The sequence below is a fragment of the Pinus tabuliformis genome, chromosome 3_2 (assembly GCF_031772625.1).
Source record: "Pinus tabuliformis cultivar Carrire ecotype Pingquan chromosome 3_2, CPIR1, whole genome shotgun sequence".
NCBI lineage: Eukaryota > Viridiplantae > Streptophyta > Pinopsida > Pinales > Pinaceae > Pinus > Pinus tabuliformis.
In genome coordinates, this window is record NC_142302.1 from 1,049,620,481 (window position 1) to 1,049,631,443 (window position 10,963).

The window sequence follows — 10,963 nt, forward strand, 5'->3', positions numbered from 1 at the left end:
GTACTTCTGTCTTATCGCTGGTTCCGTTCTGTGCAGTTTCCTCATTGTAACTTTTTTTCCTGTGTGTTGTTGTGTGTGTTTTACATTTTAAGATGACTATGTCTCATGCTATCAATGTTTATACATTTATTTAGGTTAATTCACTAGATTTTAATTTTCTTTTGGTTAGCAATGGATATTATTGTTCAATGGCAAGAAGAGATGGTAGGAAGATTGTAGTTCCAGTTTCCGTCTCCCTACTTTCAGTGTAGATGATTATGGTGGCAAAGACTGCTTCTCTATTGTAAATGGTCTATGTTTCATTGCTGCATAAACAAATTCATACATTAATGTATCCTTATTTAATATTTCGGAATGAAGAACTTTTTCGGTGTCTAACCAGTATCACCTTAATTTATCTTCCCACTCTTCGAGATGGTCCAAAATCGATACAGGGGCTTCCCTGTAAAAGATTTCTCTTCTATCGCCTATGGTGCCCAACAACAAAAGGGATTGTTGATCCAAGTCTTACAATCAGATATAATATGATGATGATCTGTTCTAGTCAAGCTGAAAATAAATATAACCAATAGAACAAAACGCGAACTCACCAAGAACAGATCTATATTCATGGCCTACACATTATGTGTAATGACGTTGTTACAAAGTCTTGCTTTAGGCGAATTAGAACCATCTCACTTAACTTGTATTTCTTGTCAACAACATCGTTTCTCTTCTTCATAGTTTGCTAAAGTACATGGATTTTGTGATTTCCTCATCATCTTCCTTTCTTTAGGTTCCTTCATGCTTTCGTTGTATGTCATAAGCTATTGGTTCGACATATAGAAACTTATATGGCAACTTCATTGTTTTCTTTTGCAGAGTCTACTTGCAAATACGTGGGAGTAAGAATGTCAAGTTAGTTGCACGTTCTATTCCACTTTTCTCCTGCTTCTGTTTCATTGCAAATACAACTTCCCTGTCTTGTTCCAAATTCCCCAATCTAGCAACAACAAGACACTTGCATCTAGCTAGCCAATTTCAACAAAAAAATTCATGAAATAACAATATAAACATGTCTGAAATAATTGATGTTGATAATTACAAACCAAAAAAACAATGTGACAATGATGTGACTATTGATGATGTCTTGAACACCAACAACCTTTTTAGACTCGAAGAATTTTCATACAGTCCAGGCGATTGTCTTTTCAATGCAATTGAAGTCCTTTTGCATTTTTGATATACGTCCATTGAATTGCGAAATGGCACAATAGACCACTTCTTGATGTGCCTTGAACAAGGTGACATAGAAGCACTGGAATCATTCAATTACGAGCTAGCACTTGATATCCTATATCAACTTCATGGAATTTGTGACGTCGAAACATATTTGTGAATAATTCGACTTCCCGCTTCAAATGGTCCTATTGAGAATGAACGAGGACTATGGGGAGACACATTTTGCATATGTTGGCTAGCAAAATGGTTGAATTTATCAATAGGAATTTGGTCATTAACAAAAAAAAAGAAGTATTTGCTATTCAATTCAAACAAAACGACAAATCCATTGCATATATTGTTCCATGATGAGAACCCCTTTAATGGGCACTATGAACCATTGTTGTACAAAAAAATAGTTCAATCAATTGTAATATGCAATCAATACCTTTCTCCTCCCTGCAAAGATCTACAAACCTATTGGGAAATAATGAATGATAAAATGCAAGGCCATAGATTGTATAAAGCAACAAACACTATATCCATTTGTGGAGATAGCATGTTCTTTTCACTTTGTCATTTGATTGCACCTGACTTTGATGTAGAATCCTTAAGACTTTATATTGTGCAGTCATTCTGCAATTCGATCATGTGTAATGCAAACACTGCATTGCATTGTCTACAAAAATATCTATCAAAAGATGTCATAAAATCTCAAAAAAAAGTTGCAAATTGGCAAACATACCTTATCAATATGGAAATTCCATTTGAAAAAGGTGGAATAGAAGGCGGGGCATTTTGTTTGCAATGGGCAGCAATATTATTCAAAGTAAACATACAGGAATGGTCCTCTGTAACTAGGAGCATTGTCAATTACTACCAATGCAACAACATTCTCAAGTCAAACATACAATATAGTGTCATTTGAAATAGATGCATTTCACAACCATTACGCACCTTTGTCAATAGATGAACATAACAACAAAAGCAATGTACATTGTCAAATTCTTCCAATAGAAACAACGTCATTGCACACGCAATGTGGACCTATGTCAAAAAATGCACATGTGCATGAAGACAAATTGCAATATGATATTACGCCAATGACAGAAGATAGAAATAATAGGGTCAATGTATGTATATTAAAACAACTATCACGGTTACAGACAAAAAATAATAAAAATTTGTGCAAACAAAAATCACAGAATAAAAATAATTGCTTATCCAAGAAAAACCCTATAACAATTTACCTAGCCAACATAGAGGACACACCTAAGCAAAAATGTCCAATATGTAAACAATTGCAGTTTCACAAGAATATGGAGAGGATTGGAAAAGACTTTGAACAAATATATCTAAATTTATCTAAAAAACATAGAAATATGCCCAACAAAGTAATTTGCAAGGTTTGCAAAACAACACTTCGAAATGGAAAATTGCCACAATTTGTTGTACCTAAGAACATTAGGTGAAACAAACCATTTCCAACTGTAACCACACTCTCAGAACTTGAAGAACGTCTTGTAGCATTAAGAATTTCATTTGCACAAATAAGACAATGGGGCCACAAACGATCGCAGATGGGTTTAACAGGATCGATCATCAATGTTCCTGTCCAAACAAACATTGTTCAAACTGCACTGCCACAATCTATGGAAAACACAACAACAATTGTTGTTGCATTGAAAAGACGATTGGAATATAAAAATGCATTTCAAACAGGAAAAGTTCGTGTGCATATTGTCATGACATCATTGAAGGAACTATGTTCTTGACACCTTTATATAGTTGAAAACATACACATAAATAAAAATTGGGATAGCATCCTAAAATCAACTACCTCAAACACTCCAATTGAAAATAGTGACATTGAAGACAAAGATCAAACAAGTAGCGATTCAGAAAATGAAATGCCAATTGAAACATTGGTGCACGGATACATAGGATCCCAATGCATCCATGATTTACAAGACAAGCTCATCGAACTTGCCCCAGCTGAAGGCCAACGTCCCCTTGGAATTTTCAGAGACAAATATGCAGAAGAAATGAACTTTCCAACCCTCTATTTTGGAGACCCACGTGATGGTGACATTGTAGAAAGATTCCGCTACCAAAAAATTGCACAATGGGAGTTAATGCACCATAGTGGTGACTTCTCTTACCACACAACAAATTTGTTTTTCAAAACATTGCGAATAATAATTGAAAAAGTCCTTGCATGCATTTCTTTTTTTGCTAAAGCAAGAGACTATCCTTCTATTTCATTATCCAAAAAGTAAAGTTACAGCATTTACAAAAAGCATTTACGCTTCAAGGACTCAGGGAAACCGGTCATTCTGATCTAGAAATGACCTTCCCCTCAGAAAGAACAAAGCTAACCTTTTAAAAAAATCCTAAGGTTAGACAAAATGAATTATGACCAAATTTGAAACTCTGAAAAACCCCTACTACAATGTCTCGAAAGGCGTGATAGTATTGGTGGCCCCACAAAGCTACACAACCAAACCTGCCCGTTGATTCATACTGCAAAATCAGACGGCCCGGCTAAATGTCGCATTGCCTAGCTGATCGAAAGATAAGTAGCGATGGAAGGTGGTATTTCTGACCACCCCTTGACACGCGTCAGGAGCCCAGTGGAATCGCTCCCAAAATCTCGATACCATTTACCACTCCGAAGCCAAGCGTTCACCCGGAAACAGCTTTGTGCCTGGTTTTTCGCTCCGTATGCGGAATGCAAGAAAATAGCTGTCGGCAGAAAGAACCAACCACCCTGCCCGCATGAGTTCTCTTCTGAATTAGTCTCCGAGACTGCTGCTCATTGTAAATAGGCCCCAGCACTGTGAACCGAAGTAAAGAGGAGATAGGACAACTCACACCCGGGTATAAAGTAACCGGTCTGAGCTTGCCCTTCATCCAGGAACCAACTGAAGTACTGTGATTGAACGTGCTTAGAAACCTTCATTCCATACCTTTTACTCTGGCCCAGTATTTAAAAATCTCTCTGTCCTCTGCCGCTTGTTCATTGCAGAGAGCTTTAAATCTGCTCTGAGGTGTCTCTTGCCACTTCAGCTCAATTCTGCACTCTGAATTAATCACTCCTTGATTGGCCAGAGTATCCGCTAGTTTATTGGCTTTTCTTCGAACATGGTTGAAACTAACAGTTCGAAGACTCAGGAGATGATTTTGAATTCTCTGATACACTTGAATTAGTCTCCAGTGTTTTGAGACCTTCTCTGGCGTTGTTCCACAACTGATTCTCTTGACCGCATTGATGGAGATCTCTGAATCTGCTTCTACAATGACATTTGAGCTATGACTCAGTTTCAGAAGCTCTAAACATTGTTCCAATGCCATTAATTCAGCCATATTGTTGGTGGCTAACCCTAAATGGTAGTGGAAAACAAAGATGATGTTTCCTTCTTCGTCTCTTAACACACCTCCATAACCAGCTGTTCTAGGGTTGCCTTTTGAAGAACCATCAATATTGCATTTTAGATAACCTCTCGGTGGAGGATGCCAAAAATCCTTCTCCGTATCAACATCTTTTTCCTTTCTGCATTGTCCATGGGGAATTATCACATGCATACCCAGTTGCATGAGAGTTCTCAACTCATATTTAGTAGGAGGATTCTTGGGATAATTGCAGATAGTGGTGCTAATTGTCTCCTTAATTTGTTTCAAGATCAAATCCAACAGGCGAAGAGGAATGGTTTTTTCCTCCTTGAAAATTCTTTTATTCCTTTCTTTCCAAACATTCCAGATAATGAAGCTTGGCGTAAAGGCCTGTTGTGGTCACCAACAACCCCCCTCTTTGTTTGATATTAGCAATAACACCAAGCAAAGGGGGACCCTTAACAAAAAATCCAAAAAATATTTTTATCAAAATTTTTGTATTTTAACTCCCTAAAGCTAGATCGCATTGCGAAGAGAGAGTGAAGTGTTTCCTATGCACATAAATAAGCTGCGAAGAAGCGACGCGAAATTCATCGCATCGCATATATTGAAAGCGCTCTTAAATGAAAAATCTTAAGGAATCGCCGACGGCCGATATGCGACGTCGCATATCGCAACATCGCATAAGCAGCACATAGTGATTGAATGAAAAACGCGATCTGCGATCTGCGATCTTACGATTTGCGATCCTGCGATCTGCGATCTGCGATGAATGAGACTATCAATTCCTGCGATGACACTTCTTGACATCGCAATCCTCGATACTGCGATGCGAATCGCAGAAACCACTCATCGCAAGATTTCCTCGACATAGTCTGTAAACCCAAAATTGAGCGCGCACCTTAAGGGAAATTAATGATTGTACGCCTAAGTATCCAAGAATGATTGTTTTACGTTTTCCGAAGAGTCAAGTCATTATGAGTGTCATGATTATGCATTCATTAGAACTTAAAGCTTTCATGTCAATCTTTTCGTCATTTCTCTTTTCCTTTGCGTAAACTGTAAGGCAACAACTAATATAAATCAATATGCAGGAAACATCTAAGGAAAAGGGAAAGCGCCAATACTAGGAGAACAGAGAGGAGATGCCTTCGCAAATGGTTGCCGCATGCAGCAGGACCGCGGATTCCAGAGTATCACTCAATAGATACTGATAGAAATAGACTATCCAAGACTCAGAGTCAAAGGCACACAAAAGCAGCATGTTTACAAAAGATCCTGAAGCTCAGACTGGGTAAAGCAAAAAGAAAAACGCTAAAGAGGGAGGACGCTCCAGAAAAGCCTGGAACAAAGAACGGAAGCAATTTTCAATACAGAAGATTGTTCAGGCAACGAAATCCCTAACTCATTGAGTCATTCGCACGGCCGAAAACCGAAATAGCAACAGCACAATCAGTTTGAAAGAAATCTGGGTTATACTAAGTATACACAGCGAATACACCCAGCCAGAGGAAGATTTTCGAAAATATCTTCTAGTTTGTCAGAAAGAGGTGCCAGCTCTTGTTATTTCTACTTTTATCGCTCGAACGAAAGGAAAATACAACCAGCCGACTCTTTCCAGGCGAACATTACATTGCTTACAGCACTAAGGAGCAGATACAGAAACGGTTAGAAATTAGATTCAATTTTTAGAAATAAATTTGTTTTAGTAAAAGGGCGGTCATTTGAAGCCGTTTCCTAAATTTGTGTAATTAAGATTAATTAGTTAGTAGTATTTAACCCTTCTCATGGCATTTGGAGAAGGGTTCGAAAATTTGTCAAAAAACTTGTTCTCAGAACATGCACTTTTGCACCCTCGGAGGGGGTTTTTGATGAATGGATGGATCGAGATTTATTTATGTTTGCATTTTAATGTCTGCTACTGATGTTACACTTTTGTACTCTTAGTAGTGTTAGAACAAGTAGAGATAAATCGTTATTGCTTGAAGTTTGTGAGTGAAATCAGTCATAAATGGTACTTTTATCTCTTGACCAATTTCTGCTTATATTCTTAGAGTGATATGCAGTTTTAGTTGTTTATATGTTAATGTATGAATGTGTGGGTTACCATTTGGCACTTCTGTACGGAGGAGTCATTTATTTGTGCTTGACATATGAATAACTTATTATGTGATATGCTGTTCACAACTGTTTTGCCTAACTTTTTATGCAGAATGGTTTATCTTAATTGATTTCTATTCTTATGATAGCTGAATGATCTTTATTACCAGTTATTGTTCGAAATATTTTTAGATCGCATAATAGAGGAAATCTACCCCGGGTTAGTGTAGATTAGATGTGTTGTTTTTGTTAGGTTACAATAGCATAGAGTCAGTTTAGAAGTTAGAATTAAATTAGCTTAAAATACTTCTAGATCAGCATCATCAAACTCTACACACACACACACCCCCCACAGCATTGGGAAACTGGTCCCATTATCCCTAGTCGGACCCGCTATACCAAACGGACAAGGAGCTGCCAACCAAGTTCCAGACTGGGTGGGTATCCCCCTTGTTGTTGACTTGATTTCAGGGCCCTCAACAAGGCCCAGGGAAAATTAAGGAGCTCATTTTCCGAAAAGTTTCTTCTCCACTTGTTTAGGGTGTTAATTATACTTTCTTTATCTCTATCTATCTGTTGAAAAATTGTGGCAAAAGAATCCCACAACCAGGCGGTGAAAGTGCAGCTGTTGAGAATGTGCTCCATTGTTTCCTCTTGGGCTTCACATAGCTGACATCTGGAAGGCCCAATAACTCCCCTTTTCCGAATATTGTCCCAAGTTAGGATTTTCTTGTGATGAACTAACCACATGAATAGCTCGATCTTCATCCACCCTTGATGGCTCCAAAGTTGTTGCCAGGATTTTTCCAGAACGCAGGAATCAAGGTTCAGGATGATCCTCTTTGCTTCCCTAAGATTAAAGGTACCTTCTTTATTGAGGCCCCATCTTAACTAATCATGTCCCTCTGTTACCAAGATTTTCCTTTGTTTTAATATACTCATGAATTCCTCTGTCTTTATTTTTATGGGTCTCTCATCTCTGCAGTCTATGCTTCTCCAATTTCTCCACTTTCTAGTGTCGTGAGGAAGATTCCAGAAATCTTTAACTTTGATTAATCCTTGGGAGTCTGTTTCTTGCTTGAGGCTCATAAAGTCCTCTCTTAACAACATTGGTTCTTGTTGCCATTTATCTTCCCAGAAGAGAGCTAGATCTCCTCCTCTAATTTCCCAGAAACTGTTGTTTTGAACTAGGCTTCTATTTTCCCAGGCTTTATTCCAGATGTAAGAGCCTTTTATGTTTCCCGACATTCTTATAAGATCTTTTTTTTGCCAGGAGCTTGCATATTTTTCTTTCCAGGTCTTGGCCCATTGAGCTTCTGGTTCTTTAACCCATCTCCACCAGAGCTTGGCTCCCAAAACTTTACTTAGAATCTCCTGATCATCTAAGCCTAGGCCCCCGTGACTCTTGGGTTTGCAGATTTTTTCCCAAGAAACCAGAGCCCATTTCTTCCTTGTTTCCTCTTTTCCCCAAAGGAAATCTCTCTGGATATTCCTGAATTGCTGTAACACACCTTTGGGGGCTGGGAGGGCTGATAAAAAGAACACAGGGATAGATTGCAGAACGGCCTTGACCAGAATCAACCTACCAACAAGGTTCAACGATCTGATAGTCCATTTTTTGACTTTGTCTTGCATCTTGTTGAGCACCGGTTCCCAAATACTCTTGTGCAATGGTCTGGCTGTGAGGGGAATTCCCAAATACTTTGAAGGGAGGGAATCCCTTTGAAAGCCCAGAATTCTGGAGATATTTCTCTGAATTGCAATGTTAGTATTAAAGAAAAATATTTTAGATTTGGAGAGATTAACTTCCATACCTGAAGCCAAGGCAAAGTCAATTAGGATTTGTTTGTAAGCCAAGGCTTCTTTGACTGTGGGAATTCCTTGCAGCATGGTGTCATCCACAAATTGTTGGTGAGTCATTGCCTGACCATTCTCCGTTAAATGAAGGCCCTTAATTTTTCCCACAACTTTGGCCTGTTTAATGGACCTGCCCAGTCCTTCCATCATGATGATAAAGAGAAAGGGAGAGAGAGGATCTCCCTACCTTAGGCCTCTAGAAGGAGTGAAGATCTCTGAGGGCGAACCATTCACCAAAATCGAAAAGCTGGAAGAAGTAACCAGAGCCATAACCCATCTGACCCAGTTGTGATCAAACCCAAAAGCAGAAAGGACCTTTTTGACATAGATCCAGTTCACCTTGTCATACGCTTTGGCAATATCTAATTGCATGATCATACTAGCCTGCCTCTTGCTGGTTAGTGTGTGAACTACTTCATGGGCTTGAATAATGTTATTTAGGATTTGTCTACCTTCCACATAACCAGATTGTTCCCCTGAAATTAAAGAAGGAAGTAGAGGTTTGAGTCTACTAGCCAAAACCTTGGATATAATTTTGTAAACCACATTGCATAAAGCAATGGGTCTGTACTTATCAGCAGTCAGGGTTGAATCCTGTTTGGGAATCAGGGAGATGAAGGAGGTGTTGAGGGCTTTCAGAATAGTCATGTTTCTTCTGGAGTCCTCCACCACATTCAGAATATCCTGTTTGACAATGTTCCAGCAAGCCTTAAAAAAGTCTACATTGAAACCATCTGGTCCTGGAGCTTTGCTATTCTGCATGTCTTTAATAACATCACTGACTTCATCTTCAGTTACTGGTTTATTCAGGTTAAAATTATCCTCTCTAGACACCAGCTTAGGGATATTTTTCGTAATTTCCTTGATGCATTGCTCTCTATTTAGATTGTTTTCCTCAGTGATGCCTTTGAAATGTTGCACCAACACTGTTTCGATACCCTTATGAGAGGTCTAAAGCTCCCCATTTTCATTCAATATCGAAGAGATTCTATTGTGAGCTCTATTGGCCATGGTGGATCTATGGAAAAATCTGGTATTACGTTCACCTTCTTTGAGCCATTGAACTCGAGACTTTTGTCTCCAAAATATTTCCTCTTGTTTACATAATTTCTCCCATTCTTGATGGTGTTTATCAGCTTGCTCACTTTTGACTTTATCAAAACCATCAGTGATCAGTGCTTGATTGAGTTCCTGAAGTTTGATTTCCACTGATTTTTTATCCACAAAAATGTTACCAAACTCCTTCTTGTTCCATTCTTTGAGCCTGAGTTTAATGTGCTTGAGTCTTTTATGAAGGAGGAACATTTTAGTGCCCTGGATCTGCAAATCTTCGGACCACCATTTTTCAATATTGCTGATGAAATTTGGGTGGGTGAGCCATATATTCTCAAATCTAAAGGGTCTATTCCTGGGAGAATCGATCCCCTTGATTTCTAATTGAATCGGCCAGTGATCAGAGCCTCCAAAGGGGAGAACACTAGCTGTCATTTCTCTGTTTGTGAGCATAAGCTCCTCTGATAACAAAAATCTGTCTAACTTGGAGGCGACCTGTGCCTCCCCTCCTCTTTTATTGTTCCATGTGAAACAGCCATTGTGCGTTTGAGAGTCCACCAGTTTCATATCATCTGTGAAGGTTTGGAATGCTATGGAATCTTTACTTAGCAGTCTAGTACCGCCTTTTTTTCCGAAAGAGATTTAATCATGTTAAAATATCCTCCCATGACCCAAGGAATTTCTTCATGTCTGCTTCTAAGATCAACCAGGGATTCAAGAAACCTGAGTTTCTCATCTATTCTTTGAGGCCCATAAATGTTTGTGACCAGGAAGGTATCTGACACCCCTACTGGTTGAAAAATTACTGATAAGTAATTTCTTGATGCCTCTGCATCTGTTATGATAACTTTTTGTGGGTCCCATAGAGTTAGGATGCCCCCGCTGTGTTCTCTGCTTTAACTTCTAGAAACTCAAATCTATTAAGCCATTTACTATGGATCTATTTTAGTTTCTGAATAGAGCATTTTGTTTCCTGAATGAAGATTACGTCCAACATTACTAGTTTCATTCTGTTACTTAGCATTCTTTGTTTTCTTTTACTACCTAGACCTCTGATGTTCCAAGATATGAACTTCATAATTAAAGATTTGTAAAGGAGTAACTGGTTAGGTCTTTCATCTTACCCGAATCTATCATTAGCTTTCCACACTCCATTAAGAGCTCGTTTTTCTTTTTTCTGCCCCTCTTCTTTCCTGGATTTCTAGTCGCTAATCCTAGAGTTGATTTCATAGTTTTCACACCTCTATGCTCTTGCTTGTGAATGTTTTTACCTTTATCCAACCCTCTTTCCTGAGCTTTCCATAAAAACAACTGCTGTATTCTGTTGCATTCTTCTTGAGGCAGTGAGTCTATTCCTCCC